The 7,158-nt window shown below is 42.5% G+C and overlaps 1 long non-coding RNA gene across 1 annotated transcript; it reads left to right on the forward strand.

The window, feature by feature from the left end:
• Positions 1-746: 746 nt before the first annotated feature.
• LOC108289139 lies at positions 747-6,798 on the forward strand. The gene is made up of 2 exons (XR_001819015.1): positions 747-4,932; positions 6,090-6,798. It is a non-coding gene; the product is annotated as an uncharacterized LOC108289139 (long non-coding RNA).
• The last annotated feature ends 360 nt before the right edge of the window (positions 6,799-7,158 follow it).

The raw sequence follows: 7,158 nt of genomic DNA on the forward strand, positions 1-7,158 counted from the left end.
CAAGCAAGATCGAACCTATTTGCCAAGAGCACGGAGTTTGAGGCCAGACTTCCTGATTTCACATTCAGGCTTCACTACTAAGGAGCTATGTTAGTTTAGTCAAGTTACTTAGCCTCCCTGTGCTTCTGGTTCTTCCTTTGTAAAATGGGAATGGTACTAGTATGTACTTCCTAGGACTATTGTGAGGATTAAATGAGTTAGATACATAAAGTTCTTACAACAATGCCTGGCATATAGCGAGTACTGAATGATGATGATGTTGATGATATTAGAGAAGAAGAAACTGAGACCTAGTCATTGGTGGAGCCTAGCCTAGCTGTCACTCATACACACCTCTCCATTCCCAGCCTGCCTTATTAACAGGGGGTGCTGTGAGCACCCCATGCTATGGGAGATCACAGTTGAGGAGAATTAATGTGGTCGGGGACTGATACGTAGGCCTAAATGGTGTGAAATCACTAAATCCATGTCAGAAAGAGATGTTAAGAAAGGGCCTGGGTGCGGTGGCTCACACCTGTTATCCCAGCACTTTGGGAGGCTGAGGCGGGGGGATCATGAAGTCAGGAGATGGGGACCATCCTGGCCAACATGGTGAAACCCTGTCTGTACTAAAATACAAAAAATTAGTCGGGTGTGGTGGCATGAGCCTATTTCCCTGCCTCAGGCTCCTGAGTAGTCCCAGCTACTCGGGAGGCTGAGGCAGGCGGATAGGTTTAACTGGGAGGCAGAGGCTGCAGTGAGCCGAGATTACACCATGGCACTCCAGCCTGGCAACAGAACAAGACTCCATCTCAAAAATAAAAGGACCCTGCTGCCTCCTTTGCGTCAATATCTTCCCCTTCTAGGAGCCATCTTTTTAGATTGAAGTCTCCTGATCAATGTAGTAGTTTGTTGTTTAATAATAGAACTGCATCCCCATTATCCTCATCCCCTAGACTCCCTAGGACCATTATGGTCTCTTGCTTTCTGGCAAGAGACCTGCCCTATTGCTTGGGTGGCGGGTTAGGGGGTGGTGCTCAGGGTCTGCCTATCACTCCCCCTCCCTTAAGCTATGGGTATCCCTATGGAGATCAAGGTATCCATAGCCTGGGGAGATGCCTCTTGGGCAGCAGGTCTTGAGCTCCCCCTGTGGGAAAAGCAGATTCCCAGGCTGATCAAGAAGGGCCCCTCTACAAATCAATGCAGATGATACGGGGAACAATGCCTGCAGATGAGTTCTTTCCTAAGCTTCCCAGGTTTTAGTTTGGAAACTATTGTCTGGGTCCAGGTGGGAGCCATCTCCTTCCCTCCTCTGGCTATGCCCTGGATCCCCCCTCTTCTGCCTCCCTCCATTTTTGCTCTTCTCATTTTATAACGTGTGCTCTGGAAAAATGCTATGCTTGTCTCATCCACACTGCAGTGTAAATATCTTCATTCAAGGAGTGTTTATTGAACTTGTCTTCCACACCCTGGCTAAATCCTAGGGACACAGATGCTCTAGAATGTAAGAACCATGCAGTACAGTTCTCCTTGGACTGACCTAGTTCTTCCTCCTTTCTCACTTGTAGTTCTCAAGAATAACTGGTGCATGCTGGAAGCATAACATCCTGAGACAAGGAAGAACTGGCCAGAATATCCTGGGCTCCAATCTTGTCCCTCCTAGAACAAGATGTCCTTCAATACTTTAGCCCAGTGTATCATGTTGTCCCCAGGGTATAAAACCCAGGTGGACTGCTTTCCTGGCCCTTCAGCTGTGGGGCAAGTGAGGCACATGAAGACAAGATTCCATCCACTCAGGGCAGCTTTTCTAAGCCTTGGAACTGACTTGCTATGAATTCTAGGCTTTCACTCTTTCTTGCTGTGTGTGAGTAAAAACGTTGCTTCACTTAACTTGCAGTGAGTGTTCTATCTCACTGGACTCAAGCAAGTAGTAGAAATTGCAGCCCAAGATGCAGTGGGCTAAATGATGCAGTGGGCTCACCTGTGCATCGTGAGCCTGCTCCGCAGCCCACACAGGCAGAGATATTCATCTGTTTTGTTCCCTGGTGACTCCTAAGGGCCTAAATCAGTGCCAGCCATATAGAAGGTGATCTATAAGTATCTGTTAAATGAAAAGACAGAAAAGAACTATGGGACACAGAAAAACAAAGAGCTTAACATCACGAGGGAGCCACAACTATCTGGGCTGGTGGCATGGGGGTAACACGATTTAGCCAGACAGTTGTAGATAAAGAAAGTCAGATTTCTTAGACAAAGTAGGAACATGCTTTGTAGCGATGAGGCAAGGGCAGACTCAGCAGAAGAGGAGTGGCTTGCCAGCAAACAAAGGCTTGCTGGGGATTTTGTAGAAGAGTGTTTATGCTGTGTGCTGAAGAGGGCTTTGTGCAGCGTTGAGGAGGCCAAGGCTGCAGTGGGAGAACTTGCAGGTCTCTGGTGGCAAGTTGGGTGCAGGAGGGCTGCATGTCCTGGACCAGGAAGAAAGACAGACTTGCAGTTTATCTGCTTTCCCTTTCCTGCTTTCTCCTGCTCCCACCAGCCTGACCTCAGGAAAAGCCTTTGTTTGCTGGCAGTCCACTCCTCTTCTGCTGATTCTGCCCATTGCCTCATCACAAGAAAGTCTTTTCCTACTTTCTCTAGTAAATCTGCCTTTCTTTATCTACAACTGTCTTGGTACATTTTTTTTTTACCCCCACGCCACCAGCCCAGACAGTTGTCGTGCTTGAGACAGTGAACTGTTTGTATATCTGTATCCCATAGTTCTTTTACTAATTAGGACTTTTTCCTAATTAGGACTCCACACTAACTGCCGCACTGTGGCAAATACACAGATGTTGTAAGGATTGGGGATGACAGAATTCCGGCTGCCTAGTAGGCACTTGTTAGAAAGGGCTTCACGAGCAGGAGATGATTAAGTTGAATCTTAACAAATGAGTCGGAGTGGAGCTGGGCACAGTGCCATGCACCTGCAGTCCCAGGTACTTGAGAGGCTGGGATGGGAGGATAACTTGAGCCCAGGAGTTTGAATCCAGCCTTGGCAACATAGTGAGACCCTGTCTCTTAAAATAGTGAGTCAGAATGACTTGTGAGAAGTCTGAAGTGAAGGGGAAGAGCATTCCTAGGCCCACTAGTGAGCAATTGATAGGCTTTGGAAGCTAAGGAAGAGGGAGGGGTCAAAATTGACTTCCAGATTTTTGATTTAGGCAATTGAGTTGATGTTGGTTCCATTCACTGAACCAATACGAACTTAGGCTTCTTTCAACAAAGGACATGTTTGTTTTCCTCAATTCTGAAAGGTGAGTAGGCGTTAGACAGATGGGGGTAGAGTAGGCATATGAGAATGTTCTAGGCCAGGGGTTGGGAAAGTTTTTCTACAATGGACCAGATAGCAAATCTTTTCAATCTGTGGACCTGTGATCTCTGTGACTGTTATAGTACCAAGCAACTATAGATAACATAGACGTGAATGGGCATGGCTGGATTCCAGTAAAACTTTACTTACAGAAACAAATGGCAGGCAGGATTGGCGGAATTGTCCTGTGGGCCATAGTTTGCCAGCTACTATTTTAGGCCAGGGGGGCAGGAGGTACAAAGGCCCTGAGATGGGAAGGAATGAGCTATATTTAGGGAACTGATTCATGGCCAGTGTGGCTGGAGTTATTAACCAAAGAAAGGGGTTAGCAGCTCAGAAGAAGTATGGAGTTGAGGGCAGGCGATAGATAACTTACAGGCTTGTAACCCATGTTAAGGGTTTTGTATTTTGCCTTAGTGGGAAGTCACTGAGTAATTTAAACACTTTTAATTTAGCTATAAACATATACAGAAAATGTGCATATTATAAGTGCATAGTTAGTTGAATTTCCGCAAACTGAATATCCACATAAACAGCATGCAGACCAAGAAACAGAGCATTATCAGAAGCCAAGAAGTATTCACCTTGCACCCCCAGCCAGTCCACACCCCTCCAGTCAGCACCATTTGGACCTTCTATAACATGTATTTGTTTGCCTGGGTTTCTATTTTATGCATATGGAATCATCTGTTATCTGGCTTCTTTCACTCAAAGTAATGTCTGTGAAATCTGTCTATAGTAGTTGTAGATCGTCCATTCTCACCATGTGAATACACAATTGGGTTGTGGATGAGCATTTGGGATGTTTTTAGTTGTGGGCTGTTATGAATTGTGCTGCTCTGAATATTTATGACCATGTCTTGATAAATATGCATTTCTGTTGGATGAACATGCTTAATGGTTTAATTGCAGGGTCACAGGATGGTTGTATGTACAGCTTTAGCAGATATTATAGAATCATTTTCCAAAATGATGATACCATTTTACATTCTCACAAACAAGGCATGAGAGTTCCAATCTCTTCTCATACTCACCTCCACTTGATGTTTTGCACCGAATATTTTTTAGCTATTCTGGTTGTTTTGTAGAGATATATCACTGTGGTTTTAATTTTCATTTTCCTAATAAGTGAACAGGGAGCATATTTTCAAAATTTTATTGGCCATTGTAGACTTTTCCAAGAGCATGAAATGATCATATTTGCATTCTAAGTAATCCTCTCTGGCTTTTGGTGTGGAATATCTATCTGTGGGTACAGCAGGAATCCAAACAGGGATTTATTTGAGTTAGGAGATCATGGCAATATTGAGGCCGAATGTGAGAATAGCTTGGACTAGGGCAGTGGTAGTTGAGTTGGAAAGATGTGGATGAATTTGAAGGCCATTTCTGAGGTAAAATTGAAAGGACCTGGTGGTGGATTAGATGCAGGAACTGAGAGACAGGAAGGTATACAAATTGTGGCTGTAAGATTTCTGGTTAACGCATCATTTCTTTCTGAGTTTTAGGTTTGAAATCATTGCATATATTTTCTTTAGGATTTTTTGGTTACTTTCAAAAGACTGGAGAAGAAAATTTCAATGGAAAAAAGGAACACATCTAATATGGTAATTGAAAATGACCTTTTTATTATTCATTTTTTATTTGACATTTCTTTCTTGTTCTCTCAGGTTTCTGAATTCTTGTTTCAGATGACTCAGAAATGAAATAATCACAAGGACCTAGCTAAATATTATATTGATGGTGAGAGAATTCTCAGAAGCACAGACCACTGCTGGTCTGGCTGGTGAGGTAGAGTTTTGGATATTTTTCATGACCTGCCCTTTCTGTGGCTTATTTCCATGCAGCTTCTGGGAAGAAATGCAAATCTTGTGGAAATCAAAAGAGTCACCCAGGATCTTAACTAGACCCATGCTCAGAAAGCCCTCCCCAAAGCTGGCAGGGTCTAAGATGGATTCCTTTGAAATATCTCTTGAAGCCTGAGGAGCAACCAGGGAGAGGGGAGCTACAGCTTGATTCCCAGCCAAAGCTCAAGGAGGCTATGGCCATGAGTGGCCATCACTTTCTTTAATATTTTTTATTCTTTTAAATAAGCCAAAAATTACTGTTTCCTTCCATGGCATAAAGCAAGTTCTTAACCGGCACAAAGCTCTGTCTCTGGGTTTCAACAAGGGAAGTAGGAATCTAAGCGATCTTGGGGCTTTATCTCTAGATCAGCATGGCAGGCATCAACCATCATTCATGGTGCTCTTGTCCACAGAGTCCATATTGGAATGGAGACTGTGGCACAGCAGCCCCATCTATGAATTTTTTCTTGAGTTCTTTTTTTTTTTTTTTTTTTAAGGGATCCTTGTTACCCTGGCCTAACTACCCAGAGCACCTCAGCACCTCTCACTCACATAAGCCAGCTTCCTCTGGGTCATGTAGGCTGACCAGAAAGCAGGTATCTTGGGAGTCTCATTAGGTGTTCCCCAGAATGTCCCTGAGTCACGTTGAATGTTCCATGATTTAGGTCTCAAAAGAGTCATTGGCGTCTATTAACAGAGCAGCATCGATTTTATGTCTCTGGAACACATTTTTTTCCATTGAGCTGATTTCCTGTGGGCAATTCCCATGATGCACTGACCTCTGTCTCTAACACTCTTAAAGAAGAAAATTTTCATTGAGAATTGGGTGGTTTACAATGAACTCCCACACTTATACTCTTGGGTTTTTCTTGGAATTTCCTGTCTGATCCAGATGTTTTCCTCTAACAATTTCCCAGATGTAAAGATAACCAAATTTCATCTGATGACATTTGGTTGGAATTTAACCAGTATTGTTCATCTGAGGGCTGAAGATGTGTCTCTTGAAGTCTCAAATTCCCACTCAACTTCTCATAACCATTAGGACTGATTTAGCTGAATAATCTTGGGTAAGTGACTTAACCACTTGGAGTGTCTGATTTTTTAAAAACATGTAAAATGGTGATAATAACATCCCTGCCTTCCACGCTTGTTTTGAGGATGAAATGAGCTAAGATCTGAGAACTTGCTCTGTGGAGGACTCCTTGAATGAGAATCATGACTGAGGCTGGCTTTACCTTCAGATCATTATGAACTGACTATGAAATTTGGTAAATTATGTGAAAACTCTTTAGCCTTAAATGAAATTTCTTGCTCCCATGCTTTGCATTCTAGTGCCATTGTTTTAGGTTCCAGGCATCACATTTAGAAATTTATCTGTAGCCTTTAAGTCAGTAACCTAGGTATGAACTTTAATCTGATTCACTTATTTTTCTCTGCATTTAGATAGGAAATTCTACTGCTGCTGGTAAAGAGTAGGCTCACAAATAAAATCTCTGGTTTCTTGTGAACAGTTTCCTTAAGTCTAGGCTCACAACAAAATAAGAAGGAGCCAGGTAAGCAGTATTTTCATATACAACAACAACAACAACAACAACAAAAGGATATATACTTTGATTAAAAAAAAAACAAGCATTGCATACTTACATATTCAAAGAAAAAAGCATTTAAACAGTGAGATTCAAAGATGTGTTATTTCCATGTCTATGGAAACTAGTTACTGAGACGGATTAAGTATATGCATGGTTTATAATGTTTACATTCTCTTTTGCAATTATTCTATAGAGTCTACATTTTGGATGGTTATCTAGCCTTGGCTTTGTATTGAAGTGGTTTAAATGTTTTCCATCAGTCTTTTTTATCACAAGTTTTTCATTCATCTCCTATTGTTGGATTTCTTACTGTGTAGCTTCACCAAGAAGGGCTCACAGATACTATTAATATATTCCTTGAGATCCTGCATATTTGAAAATGTCATTGCCTATATCC

This window comes from Cebus imitator, unplaced genomic scaffold (assembly GCF_001604975.1).
Source record: "Cebus imitator isolate Cc_AM_T3 unplaced genomic scaffold, Cebus_imitator-1.0 Scaffold391, whole genome shotgun sequence".
Lineage (NCBI taxonomy): Eukaryota > Metazoa > Chordata > Mammalia > Primates > Cebidae > Cebus > Cebus imitator.